Source organism: Lissotriton vulgaris, unplaced genomic scaffold (genome assembly GCF_964263255.1).
Source record: "Lissotriton vulgaris unplaced genomic scaffold, aLisVul1.2 SCAFFOLD_2535, whole genome shotgun sequence".
NCBI classification, from domain to species: domain Eukaryota; kingdom Metazoa; phylum Chordata; class Amphibia; order Caudata; family Salamandridae; genus Lissotriton; species Lissotriton vulgaris.
In genome coordinates this window covers 235,085-248,012 of record NW_028241413.1, presented here as the reverse complement: position 1 = coordinate 248,012, position 12,928 = coordinate 235,085, and positions in this window count along the sequence as shown.

Sequence of the window (12,928 nt, the reverse complement as noted above, 5' to 3'; positions counted from 1 at the left end):
GCAGAAAAATATTAAATGAAATAAAGATTGCTTTGTCTTCCAATCACTTTTGCTTAAGATGTCCAGGACAATAAACATCTCAGGAAGGCCAACTTCAGTGATGCATGCTCCAACATAATTCAACCAGGGGATGGAGAGATCATTGTCCAAGTTGAGACAACTTAAAATAACTTCTCTTCTGAAGCTTGCTTCAGTATTTGACCATATGCTTACCCGAGCAAGAGAGGTTCCAGTTTCGTTCTGTCAGAGACATATTCTTTTTTTTTTTTTTTTGGAAGACCTTTATTGCAAATTATACATGTACACAGCAGTGTGCCTACAAACCATTGAAAGGGCCGGCTGCCATCAGTTCAACAGCGAATAATATGGAGCATACATCCAATGGCATCTGGCGAGAACATACAAAACACGCAAAAGTCATTGGTAGCAGTGTTCCAGGCTCATCTCTATTCCTGCAGCAGTATCACACATATTGAAATGCGGTCTCATTTTGTGAGTTTTATAACCAACAATAAGAACCCCCAACCCCCCCACCCAAACATTGCCGTTTCCTGGTCGCAGTAAGATTCGGTGGTATTAATGCTGAATGATGAGGCAATGCATAATTCGCGTAAATTCAAGAAAGCAATTGATCAGGCCTTGCAGACCTTGATTATCAAATCCTGCATTTATCATTAGCCATTGGATGACAAAAGGAATGTCCACACATCGAGACTTTCATTTTCTAAAGGAGTACCCGCACACAGGGGAAACGGCAGCACACATCAGGTACCCTCGTAGTACAGTTACGCAGTCACACAATCACGCAGAACCTCCCCCACCTGCCGATGGGCCCCCACTCTCACCACTAGTGCTGTCATCATCAGCCAGGGAAAGCATATATGTGGTATATGGGGCCCAAATGTCCAGCGGTCGCGATTTCGCCGGCAGATCCTCATAATAGCAAGCCAACTGATCCCTGCAATATGCCATGTCTGTCAGCCACAGTTGTATTTACAACAAGGGGTGGTGAGGGACAGAGTCTCTGAATTAAGCAGAAAGCTCTCACCCAGTCAAGAGATCAGGGCTAGATCCAACACCGTTTTTTAGCTCACTGCACCATCCCAGTTTCAGAACCTGGCTGTATGCAAATTAGTCTGTTCCTGTCCCAGTGCATGATGGGAACAGGGCAAACCAAACTACAAAAGCCAATTCTTACACTGGGAAGGAAACAAGCTCCCGGGGACCGGTTTCTGGCATTACAGCCGTCTTCGGTCCGGTTTGCTTGAATCCTGATGGTGCAATGAGCAAGGGTCTCACATCTGAGAATACCCTTCCACGCTTAGGGTGGACAAAAATATTTACAACAAGGGGTGGTGAGGGACAGAGTCTCTGAATTAAGCAGAAAGCTCTCACCCAGTCAAGAGATCAGGGCTAGATCCAACACCGTTTTTTAGCTCACTGCACCATCCCAGTTTCAGAACCTGGCTGTATGCAAATTAGTCTGTTCCTGTCCCAGTGCATGATGGGAACAGGGCAAACCAAACTACAAAAGCCAATTCTTACACTGGGAAGGAAACAAGCTCCCGGGGACCGGTTTCTGGCATTACAGCCGTCTTCGACCCGGTTTGCTTGAATCCTGATGGTGCAATGAGCAAGGGTCTCACATCTGAGAATACCCTTCCACGCTTAGGGTGGACAAAAATATTTACAACAAGGGGTGGTGAGGGACAGAGTCTCTGAATTAAGCAGAAAGCTCTCACCCAGTCAAGAGATCAGGGCTAGATCCAACACCGTTTTTTAGCTCACTGCATCATCCCAGTTTCAGAACCTGGCTGTATGCAAATTAGTCTGTTCCTGTCCCAGTGCATGATGGGAACAGGGCAAACCAAACTACAAAAGCCAATTCTTACACTGGGAAGGAAACAAGCTCCCGGGGACCGGTTTCTGGCATTACAGCCGTCTTCGGCCCGCTTTGCTTGAATCCTGATGGTGCAATGAGCAAGGGTCTCACATCTGAGAATACCCTTCCACGCTTAGGGTGGACAAAAATATTTACAACAAGGGGTGGTGAGGGACAGAGTCTCTGAATTAAGCAGAAAGCTCTCACCCAGTCAAGAGATCAGGGCTAGATCCAACACCGTTTTTTAGCTCACTGCACCATCCCAGTTTCAGAACCTGGCTGTATGCAAATTAGTCTGTTCCTGTCCCAGTGCATGATGGGAACAGGGCAAACCAAACTACAAAAGCCAATTCTTACACTGGGAAGGAAACAAGCTCCCGGGGACCGGTTTCTGGCATTACAGCCGTCTTCGGCTCGGTTTGCTTGAATCCTGATGGTGCAATGAGCAAGGGTCTCACATCTGAGAATACCCTTCCACGCTTAGGGGGGACAAAAATATTTACAACAAGGGGTGGTGAGGGACAGAGTCTCTGAATTAAGCAGAAAGCTCTCACCCAGTCAAGAGATCAGGGCTAGATCCAACACCGTTTTTTAGCTCACTGCACCATCCCAGTTTCAGAACCTGGCTGTATGCAAATTAGTCTGTTCCTGTCCCAGTGCATGATGGGAACAGGGCAAACCAAACTACAAAAGCCAATTCTTACACTGGGAAGGAAACAAGCTCCCGGGGACCGGTTTCTGGCATTACAGCCGTCTTCGACCCGGTTTGCTTGAATCCTGATGGTGCAATGAGCAAGGGTCTCACATCTGAGAATACCCTTCCACGCTTAGGGTGGACAAAAATATTTACAACAAGGGGTGGTGAGGGACAGAGTCTCTGAATTAAGCAGAAAGCTCTCACCTAGTCAAGAGATCAGGGCTAGATCCAACACCGTTTTTTAGCTCACTGCACCATCCCAGTTTCAGAACCTGGCTGTATGCAAATTAGTCTGTTCCTGTCCCAGTGCATGATGGGAACAGGGCAAACCAAACTACAAAAGCCAATTCTTACACTGGGAAGGAAACAAGCTCCCGGGGACCGGTTTCTGGCATTACAGCCGTCTTCGGCCCGGTTTGCTTGAATCCTGATGGTGCAATGAGCAAGGGTCTCACATCTGAGAATACCCTTCCACGCTTAGGGTGGACAAAAATATTTACAACAAGGGGTGGTGAGGGACAGAGTCTCTGAATTAAGCAGAAAGCTCTCACCCAGTCAAGAGATCAGGGCTAGATCCAACACCGTTTTTTAGCTCACTGCACCATCCCAGTTTCAGAACCTGGCTGTATGCAAATTAGTCTGTTCCTGTCCCAGTGCATGATGGGAACAGGGCAAACCAAACTACAAAAGCCAATTCTTACACTGGGAAGGAAACAAGCTCCCGGGGACCGGTTTCTGGCATTACAGCCGTCTTCGGCTCGGTTTGCTTGAATCCTGATGGTGCAATGAGCAAGGGTCTCACATCTGAGAATACCCTTCCACGCTTAGGGTGGACAAAAATATTTACAACAAGGGGTGGTGAGGGACAGAGTCTCTGAATTAAGCAGAAAGCTCTCACCCAGTCAAGAGATCAGGGCTAGATCCAACACCATTTTTTAGCTCACTGCACCATCCCAGTTTCAGAACCTGGCTGTGTGCAAATTAGTCTGTTCCTGTCCCAGTGCATGATGGGAACAGGGCAAACCAAACTACAAAAGCCAATTCTTACACTGGGAAGGAAACAAGCTCCCGGGGACCGGTTTCTGGCATTACAGCCGTCTTCGGCACGGTTTGCTTGAATCCTGATGGTGCAATGAGCAAGGGTCTCACATCTGAGAATACCCTTCCACGCTTAGGGTGGACAAAAATATTTACAACAAGGGGTGGTGAGGGACAGAGTCTCTGAATTAAGCAGAAAGCTCTCACCCAGTCAAGAGATCAGGGCTAGATCCAACACCGTTTTTTAGCTCACTGCACCATCCCAGTTTCAGAACCTGGCTGTATGCAAATTAGTCTGTTCCTGTCCCAGTGCATGATGGGAACAGGGCAAACCAAAATACAAAAGCCAATTCTTACACAGGGAAGGAAACAAGCTCCCGGGGACACAGTTGAACATCAGGTGCCCTCCCCCCCAAACCCCATAGCAACCCTCCGTTTAGCAAGCTGTAATGCCAACACAATCAAGCGCCGCACTCTTGCCGCCACTCCAGAGGCTATTCCCAGCAAGCACATGCGTATATCCAACACAACCGCAGTCGACGTCATCTTAGTTAGTACCTCAGTCACAGAACACATAAACACGTGCACATCCCCAGGCCAGGTGTACAAAGTCAGCATCATCCTCACCACACCGGAAACATTGAGCTGTTTCACGGAGACCATACCTAACTAGCTGTACTGGCGTATAGTACCATTGATGTAGAAATTTAAAATGTAGAAGACGAAAATTGCCGTTGGCCACGTACCCCCCAGTCATGGAGCAGCATTCAGTCCACTCATCATCATTCAGTGGTTCTGGTAGGCACCCATCCCATCTAGCCCTAGCCAGCACTGCGCCTCCCCCCTCGTCCTCCTGTGCAGCTCGGTATAGTCTAGAGAGCAGCTTAACTCAATCTGTCGTGGTATACAGTAACTGTAAGGCTCCTAGCGCCAATGGTTCCTCCGGATATGTAGGATATAAGGAATGTATGGCAGCCCGGAGTCTGACGTATATAAATGTAGACATAACTGCATTCGGGGAGCATTCCATCATAGCCTGTAACGAGAGGAATGAGGCCCCCGGGAATAGATCCCCCATAGTGTGTAGTCCGGCACCCTGTAGGACCTGCAAACCCCCGATTTCGCCCGACACCGAGATCTCCGAGTGATATAGTAGCGGCATACCAGGGGCATAAAACGGCAACTTGTTCGCTCGTCTACCCAGCTCCCGCCATGCGTTAGCAGTGGATTGCACTGTGTCCACTTCCCCCTTATCAAACACTGAGTGAGTATTTACTATCATTGCCCTCAGCGGATTTGGTAGAACAGCACTGGCCTCAAGCGCTACGTGCGGGGTATACGGAGGAGCTGACAGCCAGTAGGCGGCGAAATGCGCCTGGGCACATAAGTAATATAATTTCATATCTGATATGGCAAAACTCCCCAGTTCATACGGCTTAGTCAGTACATCCCACGTCACTCGCGGTTTCTCACCAGCCCAGGTTAAGGAAATCAACAAGGACCGCAGTCTGGCAAAGAAGTGTGACTTTAGCGGGAGAGGAATGTTTACAAAGAGATACAAAAATTTCGGAAGCACCACCATTTTAATTAGAGATACACGATCAGCAAGGGTGAGAGGGAGCCGAGTCCAACGCGCCACCTGATCCTCTAGCTTTGAGATAGCCACGCCATAGTTAGCCCTGATAATTTCTTGGCTATCTCGATGCATCCAAATTCCGAGATAACGCACCGATTCCGTCGCCCATTCCAACAGGAATTCTAAGGGAAAGGGAAGGGTAGCGTCAGTGAGAGGGAGCATAACGGATTTCTCCCAGTTGTTGGATAGACCTGAGTGACGACCAAATCGAATGAACTCTCGAAGTATAGATTCAAGGTATTGAGCAGGTTCACTCACATAGAGGACCATGTCATCGGCATACATGGACACTGCCAGAGACCGGAGAGGGAATTTCAAAGCTGCGTCCGCATATCTCTGCCTCAAAACACAAGCCAGGGGTTCCATCACAATAGCAAATAGCAAAGGTGAAAGAGGACAACCCTGTTGAGTCCCCCTCTGTACAGGAAACGGATTTGAGACCTTTCCATTGACCCTCACTCGTGCTATGGGATTAGTATACAGAAGAGTTATTAATGACGTAAAGAAAAAGGGCACCCCCATCCGATGCAGTATTGCTATCATATATCGCCATGCAACCGAGTCGAAGGCTTTTGCGGCGTCAAGCATGACAGCCACCGCAGCCAAATCCGGTTTGAGCAGATGCAGCACCGCAAATAGAGCCCTTAAATTGTGGGTGGTAGACCGGAGTGGAATAAATCCTGATTGGTCCGGTAACACCATGACCGGAAGGAGCAGCCGCAGCCTAGTCGCCAGTACTTTAGCTATGATTTTAACATCGGTGTTCATGAAGGACAGGGGCCAATATGATTCGCACTTATTAGGAGGTTTACCCGGTTTTGGCAACGCAACAAGTAGCCCCTCTCTCATTGTAGTCGGTAACTGGCCCTGGTCTACTGCTTCCTCTAGCACCATTGCCAAGTGTGGAAGCAAAAGATCTACGTATTCTTTATAGAATTTGGATGGCAAACCATCTGTGCCAGCCGCTTTACCATTTGAAAGGGCAGCTATCGCATCCCTAAACTCCCCTTCCGTTATATGATGCATAAGTAACATCCTGTTGGCCCCTCGAGAGCCAGACCAAAGCTATGTCCTCAAAATACTGAGCTATTTCCTCCTCTCCCGCCATCTCCCTGTACCATTACATCCGTTCATAATATTTCGTAAAACAATCTAGAATTCTAGTTGTGCTAGTCACAATCTCCTCCCCGTCCTCTATCTCCTGCACATTACAGTGCCTAGCCCATGGCTCCCTTATACGATCCGCCAATCCTTTCCCTGGTCTTCCCCCTTTGCCATAATATCGCGCCCTAGTGTGCTTGGACAGGAACTTCACCTCCTGATCAGCTAGTTTGTTATATTCTGTAACCTTCAATCTAATGTCTGCCAATAATGTTTCCTCAGGGCATTCCTCCAATTGGCGTTCAAGTGCCAACAATTCCCTTTCCAACCTAGTCATGGAATCTCTCAGCGATGTAAGTACTCCAGATTGGAGGCCAATACATGCCCCACGTACAGTCACTTTAAAGGCCTCCCACTCCGTACTCATACTGTCTACAGACCCAAAATTCTTATCAAAGAACTCCTCAATTATCGTTCTAAGCCGCTCACGTAACACCTGATCAGTCAAGGTTCCAGGCGGTAGGCGCCAAGTGAATGGAGCAGGTGCATGCGTCGGCAACCGCACTTCCAAGCGAACTGGTGCATGGTTGGAGATCGTACGAGGCAGATGACCAACATCCATCACCCATCCACTGACATCCTGAGTCACCAACCAATAGTCCAGTCTCGACCACGTGTCATGCGCCGATGTGTAACAAGTGCCCTCTCTCCTTCCAGGGTGCCTTAAACGCCATGCGTCCACCAGCCCAAGTCCACTCATACCTTCACATACTGCATCAGCCGCTCTCTTGCGCACACAAGGCCTGTCTTGTTTTCTGTCCATTTCCCCATCCAAAGTAACATTCAAATCTCCACCACAGATTACGGCCGATGGAGGCAGCATGTAGATTTTGTTCCAAAGTGTAACATAAAAGTCAGGGTCATCAACATTTGGACCGTATACATTAATGAGCGTAACCGGGGTTCCACATAATTTACCATTTACTATAATATACCGGCCATCCTTGTCAATCTCCTCATGTAGTATTACAAACGGTACATTTTTTTGATCAAGATCATCACACCACGTGCATAAGATGAGTAGTTGGACGCCAGTCTGACGCCAGCCCACTGGCTACCCACAGTTTCTGCCGTTCTCCCCCTAAGATGCGTCTCCTGAAGAAAAGCAACGTGCGCACCATGTCTATTAAGAAATGCAAACATGTGTCTAGTTTTTTGTGGATGATTTAACCCTCTCACATTCCAAGTAATACAAGTAAGTTTACCCCCCCTATCCATATGTGCAGGTCTTGAGTATATCCCAGAAACAGTAGCACCATCCCAGAAGCCAACCAAGGATACAGCGCATACAACAATCCATCAGTCGAGTGTCAGCAAGAAGTGCCTTGTAATCCAGGCAGCATAATGACCAATAGCGCTTCAACCTCTGTTCAGGCCTCCCAAACCTCCCGCCATATACAAGGAAACACAGCGACCCTTCCCAGGAACTCCAGAACCCCTCAATCCCCCCTCCACCCACTTCAGCATCCCCAACCTGCCAAAGCTGTCCCAAGCCCCCCACCCCCCAAAACCCCAACAGTACATACATAAGTGTGTGGGGATCAACCATGTGAGGGGGCGCAGTGGCACACAGCTCCCGTCAGTTAGCTAACGAGAGTGCAGACCGTGCAATCCATTGGAACATCCTACCCCTCCCACCCCAACTCCATAGCAGTAAGGATTGCAGAAAGTCAAAGTCACCCAGCGTTCAGCAATAAAGGTAGCAACGCTCCCAATTGCACCTCAATACAACACTCACTATGCCTATAACATGTCGCAATCAGCCATTCTAGTACAATACTCACACCTACACACCTCACACCGACAACAACCATGCAAATCCACAGCATCGCCTGGAGCCTATGAGACCCATGCAGTAAACATCGCACCTGCGAACTGCCCAATATGTGAACCATATTATACCGTAAATAACAGCTACCTCAGGTAACATGCTCCTTAAACCAGTGTTCTCCCAGTAAAAGGTAGGGGATTCAAAGCTTGTGGGGAATTGAGCAATTTAAAACTAAGCGGCAACCCACTCCACAGGGAAAGTACGTCAGCAATGGGTCAAAAGCAAGGAGTCAAGCACTTAGGCCACCTCGTCCTGTAGGTCCTCCTCCCCATCGTGCTGCACATTCGAGTCCCTTTTACGTTTTTTCTGTTTTTTTGCATAGTCCATGGCAGCCTTAGGGGAGGCGAAGATATTGTTGTCCGACGGGGGTCCTATCCGAAGACGTGCTGGATACAACATGGCGTACAGAATGTTTTCGGCGCGAAGCAGCTGTTTCACTAGGGCAAATTCCTTACGCGCCGTTTGCACCACCACGGTAAAATCGGGATAGAATTCAAGTTTGTTTCCTTGGTACTCAATAGTGCCCTTCTCTCGTGCAAGGCGCAGTATGACATCCCGATCCTTATAATTAAGAATACGAGCAATAATAGGACGCGGTTGAGCCCCAGGTACCGGTCTTTTCGCCAGGGAGCGGTGTGCCCGCTCCACGATGAAGACTCGTGACAGTTGGTCAGATCCAAAGAAGTCCACCAGCATGCATTCCATGAAGTCTTCTATCCGACCCACATTCGTGGATTCCGGTAGGCCCGTAACGCGAATATTATTGCGCCTGGACCTCCCTTCTAACTCCTCATTCTTTGCCTGAATTACCGCTAAAACTCTCTCCATATTGAACACCTTGGTTGTCACCGTAGCCAGCCCGTCTTCCGTGGCGGACACTCTCTGTTCTACCTCTCCCATCCTTTCATTTTGCCGGTCAAATTGTGTCGCCATATGGTCGAGTCTATGATTGACCGCTTCCATGGTGCCCTCTATGGACTGTAGCGTTTTTTGCATCGCCACCAATGTGGCCTCCAGGTTTGGGGTACCCCCGACCGCCCCCGCAGGCTCTGTTTCTGGTGGCACCTGTGAGGAGGATAGCGCCGTCTTTTTAGCCTCAAAGGTTATTTTAGGCTGATTTCCTTCCGGCCTGCCCATGGCGCCCTCTCGATCTGTAACCTAGCCCAGCTGCAGCAGTTTGTGGGGCAAGTGCAGTCGGATCACCCCCGTCGCACGGCCTCAGGTAAGTCCCAGGATGTGGCAGGGTAGAAATGCGCCCGGCCTCCACTCGCCCCAGCAGCTATACTTCAGCAGGTAGCAGTATGACCCAGACAATCGGCCAGAGTTCTTGTCCTAGACCGCCCCCGGGCCCTTCTTCTATTGCCCACTGCGGTCAGCAGCCCCCCATAAGCCTGTGGGTGACAGCACTCCCCCAGCTCCTCTATGCCGCCGCGCTCCACTCCCCTCCCGCGTCCCCGCCGGCCACAGCTCGCGCGGCGCGGCCCAGTGCGGCCCAGCGCCGCCTCCGCAGCCCCGGGCTCGCCTAGATCCCCGCCCCACTCACCGCCACCAGCAGGGCCGGGCTCCAGGCCTCACGGTCTCCGATCACTATCCGTCCTTCTCGGCGTGCCGTCGCCGCCTCTAGCGCGGGTCTCCCTTCTTCCGGGCTGCACTTTCAGGTAGGGGGAAAAGCCGTTAAGCCTCGATACAACCGCTGGGCACAGAGCGCAGGGCCGCACGCCTCCGGTCTCGATGCAGGCGTAGCACGCCACCTCTGGGAAAGCGGCTCTCGTGTTCCTCCCGGCAAAGGGAAAGCGCTCCACCCGTTGCCCAGTCGCTTCAGTCGTTTTTTGCCATCGAGTTGGGAGTCATGAAAGACTGGGTTGTACAGGATATTAAAGCAAATATTAGACGTCCCGGCAGAGCCTCACATGTGTGCGGCCATCTTGCTCGGCGCCCTCTAGCGCCCCCCAGAGACATATTCTAGATTGACTTTGAAGTGTGAAAAAATGGGGGCTAGCTGGTGGAAGATTGAGCAACCACCTTAGAGTTCAGTTCTCCTCTGCCTGGATGTGGCCGGCATTGTGGTACCCAAACCCCTGCTTCGTAAGTAGTTGTAGGGACACACTGAAGATCTTGATGTAGGGGCAAAGAGTGCCCCTACCTTCCCTCCAAACAAAGTTAAACAGGGACCCTGCTGCCCTGCTCAGATACATGCATGCTGGCTTCACTTGGGATTCTCAGATTTTAGAGGAAGTAAAAGAGACACCCAGATAACAAAAATTCTGTACAGAGCATAAGGAGTGATCAACTACTTTAAGGACAACAGATTTCTCCTTCCTGGTTCCCAGGCAATTATTTGCGGCTTTGCTTAGTTGCCTACCGTATCTCAATCAATCAATCAATCAATCATACCATTTGTATAGCGCGCTACTCTCCCAGAAGGGTCTCAAGGCGCTTAGGGGAGGGGTCCGCTACTGCTCGAATAGCCAGGTCTTGAGTTGTTTCCTGAAGGCGAGATGGTCCTGTGTCAGCCGGAGGTGGATGGGGAGGGAATTCCATGTCTTGGCTGCCAGGTAGGAGAAGGATCTTCCTCCGGCGGTGGCTCTTCGGATGCGTGGTACGGCGGCGACGGCGAGGCTTGTATAACCTAGCTGACGGGTGGGCGTGTAGAAGGTCAGGCGGTCGTTGAAGTACTTGGGGACTTGTGTGCGTGGGTAAGGAGCCTGACTGTGATTCTTTTGCTGACGGGGAGCCAGTGCAGGTCCCTCAGGTGGCCGGAGATGTGGCTGCGTCGGGGGATGTTCAGGATGAGTCGGGTGGAGGCGTTCTGTATGCGCTGGAGTATTTTCTGTAGTTTGGCTGTGGTTCCCGCGTAGGGGGTGTTCCCGTAGTCCAGTCGGCTGGTGACGAGGGCCTGGGTGACCATCTTCCTGGTTTCGTCAGGATCCATCAGAAGATTTTTCGGAGCATACCAAGGGTGTTGAAGCACGATGAGGAGACGGCGTTGACTTGTCTGGTCATCGAGAGGGAGGAGTCCAGGATGAAGCCCAGGTTGCGTGCGCGGTCGGTTGGCTTGGGAGCGGTGCCCAGGGCGGGGGGCCACCAGGAGTCGTCCCAGGCGGAGGGCGATGGTCCCAGGATGAGGACTTCCGTCTTGTCTGAGTTCAGTTTCAGGTGGCTGTTCTTCATCCATGTGGTGACGCTTTTCATCCCTTCGTGCAGGCTCGTTCTGGCGGTGGCGGGGTCTCTGGTGAGGGAGAGGATCAGTTGGGTGTCATCGGCGTAGGAGATGATGTTGAGGTTGTGCTGGCATGCGATGGTTGCAAGAGGTCTCATGTAGACGTTGAAGAGGGTGGGGCTGAGTGATGATCCCTGTGGTATGCCGCAGATGACTTCGGTGGCCTCGGATCGGAACGGGGGGAGGCGGACTCTCTGTGTTCTTCCGGTGAGGAACGAGATGATCCACTCCAGAGCCTTCTCTTGGATCCCGATGTTGCTGAGGCGTTGGACTAGAGTGCGGTGGCAGACGGTGTTGAACGCTGCAGAGAGGTCCAGGAGGATGAGGGCAGCTGTTTCCCCGTTGTCGAGTAGGGTTCTGATGTCGTCGGTGGCTGCGATGAGGGCGGTCTTGGTGCTGTGGTTGGCTCGGAAACCGGACTGAGAGGGGTCGAGGGATCCGTTCATCTCAAGGAAGGCTGCAAGCTGTCTGTTGACGGTCTTCTCGATGACTTTGGCAGGAAAAGTTAGGAGCGAGATGGGGCGGAAGTTCTTGAGGTCGGTGGGGTCCGCTGTTGGTTTCTTCAGTAGGGCGTTGAGCTCGGCATGCTTCCAGCTCTCCGGGAAGGTGGCGGTGTTGAAGGAGGTGTTGATGACGTCCTGGAGTTGGGGTGCGATGATGGAGTCGGCCTTGTTGAAGATGTGGTGGGGGCATGGGTCGGTTGGAGATCTGGAGTGGATGGTGTTCATTGTGCGAGCTGTGTCTATGGTGGTCACCGTGGTCCAGGTGCGGAGGGTGGCGGTGGGGGGCGTTGGTTCGGCGGTTGGGTGCGTGGGTGGTGCGTCAAAGCTGTTGTGGATGTCAGCGATCTTGCGGTGGAAGAACGAAGCAAGAGAGTCGCAGAGATCCTGTGAAGGAATGATGTCGTTGTTGCCGGTGCTAGGGTTGGAGAACTCCTTGATGATGCTGAAGAGCTCCTTGCTGTCGTGGGCGTTGTTGTCCAGTCATTCTTTCAGTGATTTCTTCTTGGTGGTGCGGATGAGCTGGTGGTGCTTGCGGGTAGCGTCTTTGAGGGCGGTTATGTTGTCTGTGGTTTGGTCGAGGAGCCAGGTTTTCTCGAGGGTGCGGCAGTTCTTCTTGGAGTCCTTGAGTTCTTCGGTGAACTAGGAGGCCTTCTTGCTTCTGGGTCTGCTAGGAGGGTTCTTCAGTGGTGCGAGGTCGTCGGCGCAGGCGGTCAGCCACTGCGTGAAGTTGCGGGCTGCTACGTTGGGGTCCGTTGTGCTAGCGGGTGGGTTCTGGCTGAGGCAGGTGGTGAGCTGGTTGGCGGAGATCTTGCTCCAGCTTCTGTGAGGAACCTGTTGCGGGTGGCGGTGGGTCGTCATTCTTCTGAAGCTGAAGTGGACGCAGTTGTGGTCGGCCCAGTGAAGTCCGGTGGAGTGGCTGAAGGTGATGTGCTTGCTGGATGAGAAGACGGGGTTAAGCGT